General features: G+C 36.9%; 1 protein-coding gene across 2 annotated transcripts in view; it reads right to left on the bottom strand.

Annotated features, from left to right (window-relative positions):
* Positions 1 to 11,447, bottom strand: part of Jmjd1c (jumonji domain containing 1C) — a 168,896-nt gene that overhangs the window by 99,711 nt on the left and 57,738 nt on the right. The window lies entirely within an intron of this gene.

Here is an 11,447-nt window from a genome sequence, read left to right on the forward strand (position 1 = left end):
CCAGATGGCCCAGGAGGAGGTCCAGGAGGCTCCCATATGGGAGAGAACTACGGAGATGATCGTCGTGGTGGCAGAGGAGGCTACGATCGGGGCGGCTACCGGGGCCGTGGAGGGGATCGTGGGGGCTTCCGAGGGGGCCGGGGTGGTGGGGACAGAGGAGGCTTTGGCCCTGGCAAGATGGATTCCAGGGGTGAGCACAGATTGCAGGGAGAGGCCGTATTAGTCTGGTTCTGAGATTCTGGAACAACTTTGCCCCCTGTACCCAGTGTTACCCTCATTATTTTGTAACCTTCCAACTCCTGATCATCCATGGATTTTTTTTGTGTGTCGGACTACGTAATTGTAACCATACCTCTGGTTCTCATTAAAAACCATCATTTTAGTTAAAAAAAAAAAAAAAAACTGCTGTTATAATTAATATGAAGTGATAACAGTCTCAATAGATGGAGATTATTTCAAATGAAAATTAAAGACATTGTATTAGAAAAATAGACATTTGAACATGAACAAAGGCCAAGTGTTGTTTTAATTTGCATTTTCTAAAGGCCAGCATGTTGAAGGTTTTTTCAAGTATTTGTTAGCCATAATTAGGTCATAATCTGACTGGTTAAGTTAGTTTAGCTTTGGGGTTTCATTACATTTTAATATACTGAAATTTTTTTATATATATTATTCTAGAGAACAGGATCTAATATACATAAAAATAAGCCTTCATGTATAAATACACATATTTCTTTTTTCTTAAAAAAAGTTATTAAATAGCTTCTGTCAGATGCTCAGTTAAATTTCTTACTCAAAAGATTCAGTCAATAGTTTCTAAAAAATAAACTAAGGGCAAAGTAGGTAAATTATGAATTGCTAAATTTTGGTTCAAGATTTAGAAATGCTATATTACCAGTTTTAGTTGTGTCCAGTAATGTGCTCTATTATATCATAAAGTAGCTGCTTAGCATGGGGATACATACACAATTGTAATATGAAGTCTTCAAATTTTTCAGGAAGATACAAATGGCTGAGTTAAACAGAATTTGTAGTTTTAGTTTTTTGAGAAATCTCCATACTGATTTCCACAGTGATCATACTAGTGTACCTTCCAGCAACCAGTGTAGAAAGGTTCTTTTTACCACCCTGCAGCCCTGCCAGCAGTGATGTGACTTCTTGAGAATGACGTTCTTACTGAGATAAGATGAAATCTCAGTGTTGTTTTAATTTGCATTTCTCTAATGGCCAGGGTGCTGAACGTTTTTTCAAGTACTTGTTAGTTATTTGTACTTCTATGAATATCTATTCATTTCACTTGCCCATATTTTGATTGGCGTTTTATTTCGGGTGAGCCATATTACAGTGATAGGTGCATATCCACGGTTATTAGCAGCATAACTCATAACAGCTAAATCTTGGAAGAAGCCTTATATGTTCATCAACATATGCATGCATAAAGAAAATTTGGTATTTACACTCAATGGATTACTACAATGCTAAAAAGAAAAATTTGTATCATTTAAAGGAAAATGGATGCACCTTAAGACAATAATATTAGGGGGCTGGTGAGATGGCTCAGTGGTCTAAAGCACCTACTTAGACCAAGCTTAGCAAAGCACAGGGACCACGGTTCAATCCCCCAGCACCATATGCCAGCCAGCCCCGCCCCCTGGTGGGCTGAGCTGGCCACACACACACACACAAATAAATAAATAAATAATTTTTTTTAAAAGACAGTAATATTAAGTGAAATACATCAGACATACAAGCTTAAATATTGCATGATTTCTCTTATATAAAAAAAATTTAAAAATCCAAGTTAGGGGCCAGGGAGATGGTTGAGTAGAATATGCGCTTCCCTGGCAAGCGCAAGGGCCTGAGTTCAATCCCTGGTTCTATCAAAAAAGAAAAAAAAATCGAAGTTATAAAGAGCAAAATAAATGATAGATAATAAGGAGCCAGGTGTGGTGGTGCACCCTTGTAATCACAGCACTTAGAGACTAAGGCAGGATGGTCACTGTAAGTTCGAGTCCACTATGGGCTACACAGTGAGTTCAAGTCCAAAAAGACATAATAGGAAAGCATAACATTTGAAAGCAAGTCTTTAATGAGCATATCAGTGGTTAATATTGTTATAGAAATCTTTTCTTTTTGGTTATGAGACATATGATACAGTAAAGAGCTTAATTTGGGGCAGTGTGTAATATCTAGTTCTAGAGACAAGAAAAACAAATGAGATGACTCTCATAGGGTATGGTTAGTATTGACCGCTAACAACCTGTGCTGTAGATGCAGAAAGAATAAAAAGGACTAGAAATGGGGCCAGGCAGATGGCTCAGTAGGATAAGTGCTTCCCTGGCAAGCGCAAGGGCCTGAGTTCAATCCCTGGTTCTGCAAAAAAAAAAAAAAAAAAAAAGACTAGAAGTAAAATATAAGGATACACCAAGTGATTCTTTGTATAGCTAAGATCACTCAATTCACCTGTAGATTGATAACTGTCACCCTAAAATGTCAAGCCACTGATAACACATTATGTGACCTCAGGAGCCCTCTGCCTAAGAAATAAATGTGTAAGGCATAGTTGTTTAGCAAATAATTTATGAGTTACAGTTGTGGTCAAGTTTTTTTTTTTTTTATGTCCTTTAAAAGCAAGCAAATTACACTACTAACATGGAAGGTGCACACTATCCTGATTATATTAATTGTACCTTCATATACCTCAATCTCTTCCACTGTCAAGGATATAACCCAGGGTGTCTCAAGCATGCTAAACACCCTCTTTTGCTTGAGACCGACTGGTCTTGAGGCCAGGCTGCTAATGTACTACAACCACCCTGCCTAATTTCCCAAGTGCTGGGATTACAGGTGTGCACATCACACCTGGTTTTCAACAATTCTTAGAACAGATTTTAGGTTCACGGGAAAACTGAGCAGAAAGTACAGCTCCCGGGTATCCCCTGCCTTCCTTTATGCTTCCTTCTTGGTGGATCCTGCAACATCCCTCAATGGAATGGTACAATTGTTATAATCGCTGTCCCATCAAGAATGAATGACAGTTCTGATTCCAAGAGCTGGGGTAGCTATAAGGACAATTTGTGCAGCATCTTTTTGTATACTTATTTGTAATCTGTGCATCTTTGGTGAAGTGTCTGTCCTTTATGCCTTTTTATAGTCATGACTTCAAAAAGAGTAATTTCTCATACATGGTTGTATGCTTACTGTGGAACTTTAAGACTGACTGATTTCTTTTTCACTCTTTCCTTTTCTTGGTTTTTCTGAGACAGGTTCTCACTATGTAGTTTAGGATAACTTTGAACTCACTTTCTAGCCCAGGTTGGCCTCACACTTGCAGTGATCCTCCTGCCTCAGCATTGTCAGTGTGGATTGCAGTGCAACCCACACCTGGCCTAAGAACTTTTTGTTATCAGACATATCTTCTACAAATTTTTAAAAGCCTATAATAATAGGTCTTCTCATTCTCCTGATATCTTAATTTCTTGTTAATTTCAAATTAATTCAGTAATTCTAAATATCAGTATTTTAATATGGGCAATGGAACTTTCTGTTATGTGGATGCCTCTGGCAGGTGTGCACTCAAAAGGTGGCACTGTGTCAGAGTAATTTCTTACACAACACTATTAGATAATAACTCCACAATAAAAATCAGATTAAGTGAAGTTCTTCTCAGCCAAGTCCTTTCATGACTATGTAGAAACATTTGTTTTCTTCATATAAAGAATTTTATAAAACAAAACTAAAAACCTCTTCTAAGACTAGTAAGTTATTTTCTATCCACTTTACTAAAAACACAATGAGAATTACATGTGCTATAAAATGAGTGAAATAAAAAACATGGCATGGGGCCGGGGAGATGGCTCAGTGGAATAAGCACTTCCCTGGCAAGTGCAAGGCCTGAGTTCAATCCCTGGTTCCACAAAAAAAACAAAAACAAAAACAAAAAACATGGCTATAAAGTCATGCCTTCAAATAGTAACTAAAACTGCAAAAATGACTTAGAGTAAGCAGCTTTGAAAGTACTGTTTGTTTGCTTTTTAAAAATATTTATTGATTTGTCTGTCTATTTGTTTGCTACAGGGTCTCACTACACCTCTCAGACTCATAGTGATCTTCCTGTCTCAGCTTCCCTAGCTCTGGGGTGTGCCACTGTGCCCAGTCTCAGTGGCTGGCATGGCCTTTGGTACCAGGGATCGAAACCAGGTCTTTGCACTTGCCAGGCAGGCACTTAGACCACCGAACTATTTTTCCAGCCCCCGGGAGTACTATTTTTAAATGATGGTGGCAATAGTGATTTGACTTTTCATGAGAGGTGATTTATAGCTTGATACACAAATGTTTTGTATATTTATAATTTGAATCTATATATTGAATCAAATTCTGTTGTAAGTAATCTCCAAGAAATTGTACAAATTACTTAACCCTAAATTTAATAGCCACATTCAATCATTAAAATAATATAATTTTAAGGCCAGTTTTCAAATTACTGTGACATCATAAATGATTTTTTTAATTTTAATTTTTATTTTTTGGTGGAACCAGGGATTGAACTCAGGCCCCTGCACATGCCAGGAAAGTGCTTATTCTATTGAGCCATCTCCCTGGCCCTGCACAAGTATTTTAAAATGGCATTTTAGGTCTGGGCATGCTGACTCAACCAGTAATCACGGAACCCTAGAGACTGAGACAGGAGGATCACCAAGCCCATCCTGGGGGTTGCAATTTAGAAACTTGATAACACTTTCTCTGAAACTAAAACGTAAAAACAAAAAGGTCTGGGGATGTACTTCAGTGCTCACTGAGTTCAATCTTCAGTATCATACAAATAAAATAGAACAAAAAATAAAAATGGTATTTCAGGAATATCATTCATTATTAAAAACATGATTACAGGACAAAATTTCAAATTATCCCTGTTATTTATAAAAGTAAATAGTCAGAGTATGAAAATTAAGTAAATAAAAAGGTAAAAACCAAATAAAGCATAAACACAAATGCTACAATACAGTGGTACCTGGAACTATTCATTAGTTCTGAGAAGTATACTGAGTTCCAAATTTTTGAGGTTAAAGAGATACTGAGTTAGGAGACACAGAATCAGGTCCTAGCTTGGACACTGAATATAAAATTCATTGAACGGCTGGGGATGTAGCTGAGTGGCATAAGCACCTGCTGGCAAGATTAAGATCCTGTGTTTAATCAATCCCCTGTACCAAACAAACAAAATAAAGTATTGAGTACCAAATTTGAAGAATTTCAAAGCAGTGATGTACAAAGATATGACAGATATAGCTTATGTAGAATAAGGAAATGATAAACAGGACAGTTATTTGAAAACATATAAGTAATACATGAATGTTCTTGGAAGAAAAGATAGTTTACACCAACACTGAGAAAATACCCTTAAAGTTCTAAACGGCATATAGCATACTTGGGAAAGACTACGGTGATAAAATTAAAAACAATAGGGCTCTTGCAGTTCTAATGTCTATGACTATTCTCAAGTGCTTATTTCAGGAACAGATCAAAACACACTGCAAGGAAAGTGCTTACAATATTGCTGTTAATATAAAATAGTTTCTATCCACATTTGATATTGATTTTGGCAATAAAAAGATAAAAATGAATAATCTAGAACTGGCTACAGAAATTTAAGTTACTAATCTTATAGAAAGAGTGTTGACAGGATAACAAATGTGAAGGTTTTTGTCATAACTAATATTGAAAAAGAATATTAAAGATATCATTTGTTTCAAATTGTTTCCCAATATTAGTTGATCTTAAGAAAAACATAACTGGAATGACAACTCTTGAATTGTAGTCCCATTCTTGTCCCTGGAAGACATATTCCAAAACTCACAGATAGCACCAAATGCTATAAACATATATTATATGAATGACTTCAACATACATTTCTCTTCCTTTTCTTATTGAAAATCTTCATTCATTTAAAAAAGTACTTTACGGCTTCTCTTTGACACATTTAAATTGCCAATATGAGTTTTGTGCTTTGGAGTCATTACTAGATAAAATATGGATTACTTTTAAAACCAGCAAACCAGTGTCACTAAGAATAAGCATTTCCATGACTGGTGTTTTGTAACTAATCCTAACAAATAATTTTCTTCTTAACTGTTTTTTTGATTGCTCTCAGTGCTACCAGTCTTGACTGAAATGAAGTCTGGATATTCCCTTATACTTGCTTATCTAGTTAGTAAATCAAATGACAAATACTTGGGTACAAGAAACGTGTTTGGAACCAAATGCCTTCTTCTCCCTCACAGATTTTATTCCAGTGGGGTTAGTAAACAACACTACTGCTTTCCTACTTCTATTCTGAAGAAAGACCTATTTCTTTTACTTACCATTTGCATTCACAAATACTACTTTCTCAGTTGAATCAAACAAGCCCACAATACTCAACATGTGTTTTTCCTTCTTTGTAGAAAATACATTAATTAATTTGTTCATCATCATTAAAACAGGATCTCAAAATAAAATACTTGGGGAAACACTATGTTTAGAAAGGTATCCAAGCCAGAGATACAGCTCAGTGGCATAAGCACTTGCCTGGCAAGTGCAAGGTCCTGAGTTTGATACCCAGTGCTGCAAGAAAAACAGAAAAAAAGAGGAAAGGAGAGGAGGAGAGGAAGAAGGAGGAAAAAAGAGAAGAAAAGGAAAGAATTCAAAGCATCTTTACCTCACACATGAACTGAACAAATTCTGCCCTCTTCTGTTTTTCAGCTTCATATTTCATTACCTCATTTTCCTAATCAGATTCATTTTACATCTGTAAACATCTTCTGTTCTTTCACTTTATTCTTCTCTCATGTAGCTTAAGATGTTTTTCTATATGTCAAAATTAAGTCAGACCTCTACTTCTCCATTAGAGGTCTGGCTGAAACAGAATTTTTTCCTACTAATCTTCAGATCTCAGCACTTAAAAACTAACTTGTTCTGTCTTACACAGCCATTGTTGCTTTAGAGTTTCACTGTATCACCCAAAATAGGCTTATTTATGAATCTATCTCCAAAATAACTATTTATAACTGTATCTCACAAAAATTAGTTCTGAAAGGACTTCTTGTTCATTTATTTTCTATAGCACCTAACAATGGGTTTGTACAATAAAACTATCAAATATTTGAAATGTTATAAGGCTGAGTATTCTTAGGAAAAACATCTTTTACTAGTTCTAGAAAAGCACAGCTGAAAAAGTAGGAGTAAAAGTTAAAGGTAAACACAAGGTCATGAATTTGATTCCAGGTTAAAAAAAAAAAGGTTAAAGTCCAGAATATAAGAACTTGAAACAACTCAATAAACTCAGTGGAAAGAAACTAATTTTAAAATGAGTAACAGGTCTAAATATATTCAAAAAAGCCTAAATAGACACTTCTCTAAACAACAATAGATAAAAAATAATCATCACTAATCTTCAGAGAAATGAAAATCAAAACTACAATGTGACAGATGATGACCTCATTTTAGTTAGAAAGGACACATACACACAGTCAGCCCAAAAAATGGATATGCATTTGAAGAAAACAAAAATGGTGTATTTTTTCAACAGATGGTGTTACTTTTGTATGGGGATTCTAGAGGACCCTGCACATCACAGAAAACCCATCATACTGCCATCCGTTACAGGATAAACTGAAAATGTGTGTGCAGCGCCCTCCATGACCACCAAGGTTACCCATGCAGCAGTTTGCAGTAGTAACTGTGGGAGCAACAGTCACCACTTTCAACACCTCTTGTAATTATAGAGATCAAAGGTTAGCTTGCATTCAACTCATGATTATCTCCATAAATTTAGTATTAAGAAATTTATACAAATTTTTCTTTTCCTAAAGTAGGTATATATATATATATATATATATATATATATGTATGTATGTATTTTTTTAAACATTTATTTATTTATGTGTGTGTGTGTGTGTGTGTGTGTGGCCAGCTCAGCCCACCAGGGGGCAGGGCTGGCTGGCATGTGGTGCTGGGGGATCGAACTGTGGTCCCTGTGCTTTGTGAAGTTTGTTCCAAGTAGGTGCTTTAGACCACTGAGCCATCTCACCAGCCCCTAAAGTAGGTATATATTTTGACATATCCGTATATGTTGCTTGTGAGGCTACAGAAAAACAGGAACCCTTACATATGTTGGTGAGAATGTAAATTGGTACAGCCATAATGGAAACTCCTCAAAAACTTATGAGTAGAACTGCCATATGATTCAGAAAACTTACTTCTAAAAGAAATAAAATCAGCAGCCTAAGAGGCATTTGCATGCCCACATTTACTGCAGTGCTATTCAAAAAGCCACAAAGGAGGTTTTGATCAACTAATGAAGGGAGAAAGTAAACGTGGTATGTATAATCAAGGCATTATGTTCAGTCACAAAAAGACTGAAATACAGCAGTCACAGAACACCACCACACGAACTCAATCATGTGCAATCTAAAACAGCTGATTGCTGGGGAGCTGAGTAGGGAACAGTGGCTATAAGAGGTTGGTGAGAGTAAAGGGGAGAGAGTTGTCACTAAGTTTTGATCAACAGGCAGTATACGATAGCTAGAAGAGTTCTGATTTTTTTTACTGCATAACAGTGTAACTACAGGCAACACTATTATATTATGTATGTCAAAGAAACTGCAGTAGGATTTTGAATGCTTTCACCACAAACAAACAAACCATAAAAAGCAAACAAGAGCCGGTGAGATGGCTCAGTGGAATAAACGCTTTCCTGGCAAGCACAAGGGCCTGAGTTCAATCCCTGAGTCAAAAAAAAAAAAAAAAAAAGAAAAAAGAAAAAAAAGAAAGAAAGCAAGCAAGCAAGCAAGCCAGTGAGTGACAGATACACTAATTTGAACTTGAGATCATCTCGCCTCAGGCTCCAGCACCACCATTCATGGCTAACTTACACATTTTTTTAAACAGCCTTCTACCTGAGCTCATCTCCAGTCTTTCTCCCCTTCCTCTTCTCCCCAGCTGGTAACTTGCTAAGTCACTAATTTGCCCAGACTGGACTTGAAATCCCAATTCCCTAATGTCTTTTCCCAGAATGTTGGCACTGATTACACGTGGGTGCCACTAAGCCCGGCTAGCGTGTTTGTTTCATTTCACCACCCAGATCAAAAATTTTGAGTAAAAATTAGAAATCCAGGGGCTGAAGAGATCACTCAACAGTATGGCAACTTCCTGGCAAGCATAAGGTCCTGGGTTCTATTTCTGGTACCTAGATAGATAAATAGATAGACAGGCAGGCAGGCAGACACAGAATTTAGACCTACTTTAAAAAAAAATTAGAGGGGCAGGGGAGAAGGCTCAGTAGAATAAGCATTTCCCTAGCAAACGCAAGGGTCTGAGTTCAATCTCTGGTACCGCAAAAAAAAAAAAAAAAAAAAAAAAAAAAAAAAAAAATTCTCATTCACCTAAAATTGAAGAGATAGTGTAGCAGGCAACCAAGTTAGATAGAACTATTATAGGCAGTCAGACAAGGCCAGGCCTGCAAGGAGACAAGATGGAAGACAAGGTGACTTCACAACTGGGAAGAGACAGACACTCCCATATGGGCCACACCAGAAGACCAAGACAAAAATAGGAAACACAGCTACATACTTCCCTAGGGATGGGCATTAGGGATTGATATCCTAAATAGATATCAAATCACCTTGAAAGAGCCCAAATGAGTCACTAGCCCAACCCTCAACAGGAAGAGACCCTGTCCTGAATTCATGTCCACTTGCTACGTGACTTGATTCCCCATTTGGTTCTGGATTTAATCAATTTTACCTGAGCAATGACACTTGCAATCTCATTGGTTGACCATAGTTTTGTCCCATCTCACATCCACCTAAGCGAATTCCCATGTTCTCCACCACTTTAGACCCACCTCACCACTATGGCTTTACTCTATGAAACTCCCTGGAAGAGACAGCTTCCCGGGGACAACCTGCTGGGCACCCCCTCCTGTCCTTCTGTCAGCAGGAGCTTTCTTTCATTCAATAAATATATTCTGTTCATAACCTCCATTTGTTCCTAAAATTCATTCTTCGGTTTTAGAGAATACAAATTCGTCCAGGTCAGGTCGAGTGATCTTCTTCATATTCTGTAGGGACTTAAAGTTTAACATATCAATACTTGACAAAAAAATACCTGTTCCATGTTATAACTAAGATGTTTGATATTTAGACAGATAGTTAAAGTAAACCAAACTGCATATGTTGTAGGGTAATAATAAGCTTCTCTTCTGGAGGGTTAACAACCTAAGTTAGCAGATCAAAAATTGGAGAAAAGGAAGGGCTGCAAGGTCAGCCAACATTGCAGCCCTAGCCTTTCAAGGTCAGTGAAGACTCAGGACATAGGAGAACCTGTACTCTAACATCATGTAACTCAGTTGTGTCCCAAATTTTCTGATCAAGAAGATTATGGAGCCACAGAGGAATGTGATCGATGATGTATAGTGTGCCTAAGGAGAGTCACATGGAGAGAAAAAACATTCTCTCAGGCTTTCACAGAGAGCAAATTGGTCAAGCAATGGCATGACTCATCCTCATGGCTGACACTGGCAAAGGATCTACAAGGTACAGGATTACAGGACAAATCCTGAGGGTACTTGACTGACCTTACCAGATACAAAAGTTACATTTCTTGTTATACAGGTCTTGCTTTATCTTGGTCTTAACCATTAGCAGAAAAGTATAAAAATAAGGTATATAAAGTAAAGCCATATTAATATGCTGAGCTGTGAAAGGCTCAACTCAACAACTTCTGTGCATAACCCACTACTATTGTGGACTACTGGACTGTGTTGGATTGTTTTGCTGAATTTATGCACCTATAGTATTTAGATGCCAATGGAATACCCATATCTGACAGTACTAAACAAATAAAGGAGATACAAAGGAAGGACCATTTTGTATTTCTATATTCAGAATAGTTAGGGTAGATATCCAGCTACTTTCACTTAATTCAATGAGAAGAAAGATGTGTACTAATAGTGTTTGGACAGGATATCCTGCCTGCTTCTTGTACTATGAATAACCACGAAGAAGATAACAATGTATAATGTATTAATTATTGAAGCTGTTCTATTAACCAGCTTTGAAACTCTCTCATTGATATTTGTTTCTCAATAAAATAAAAAAGAAAGAAAGAAAGAAAAAGAATAAAGATAGGAAAAGAAGTTAAAAAAATAGGATCTTGGCGCACACTAAATTCCAAAAAGCTAGGAACATTTCTGGATGATAACTAGAAGTAGTCATTTCCTAAGCATTCTAAATACTAGTAGTAAAGCCACACATGATAGGCAATTTAGTATATCACCCCAGAAGTTAAACTAAAAAATAAAGAAAGAAAAACAGAGAGAAAACGAGAAGACACTTTAACAAGATGCAACCCCAGACATGCAGCTCAGGGGCGATGAGTTGGGACAATCCAAAAGCCACCCACTAGGC

This window comes from Octodon degus, unplaced genomic scaffold (assembly GCF_000260255.1).
Source record: "Octodon degus isolate 3935 unplaced genomic scaffold, OctDeg1.0 scaffold00046, whole genome shotgun sequence".
Taxonomy (NCBI): domain Eukaryota; kingdom Metazoa; phylum Chordata; class Mammalia; order Rodentia; family Octodontidae; genus Octodon; species Octodon degus.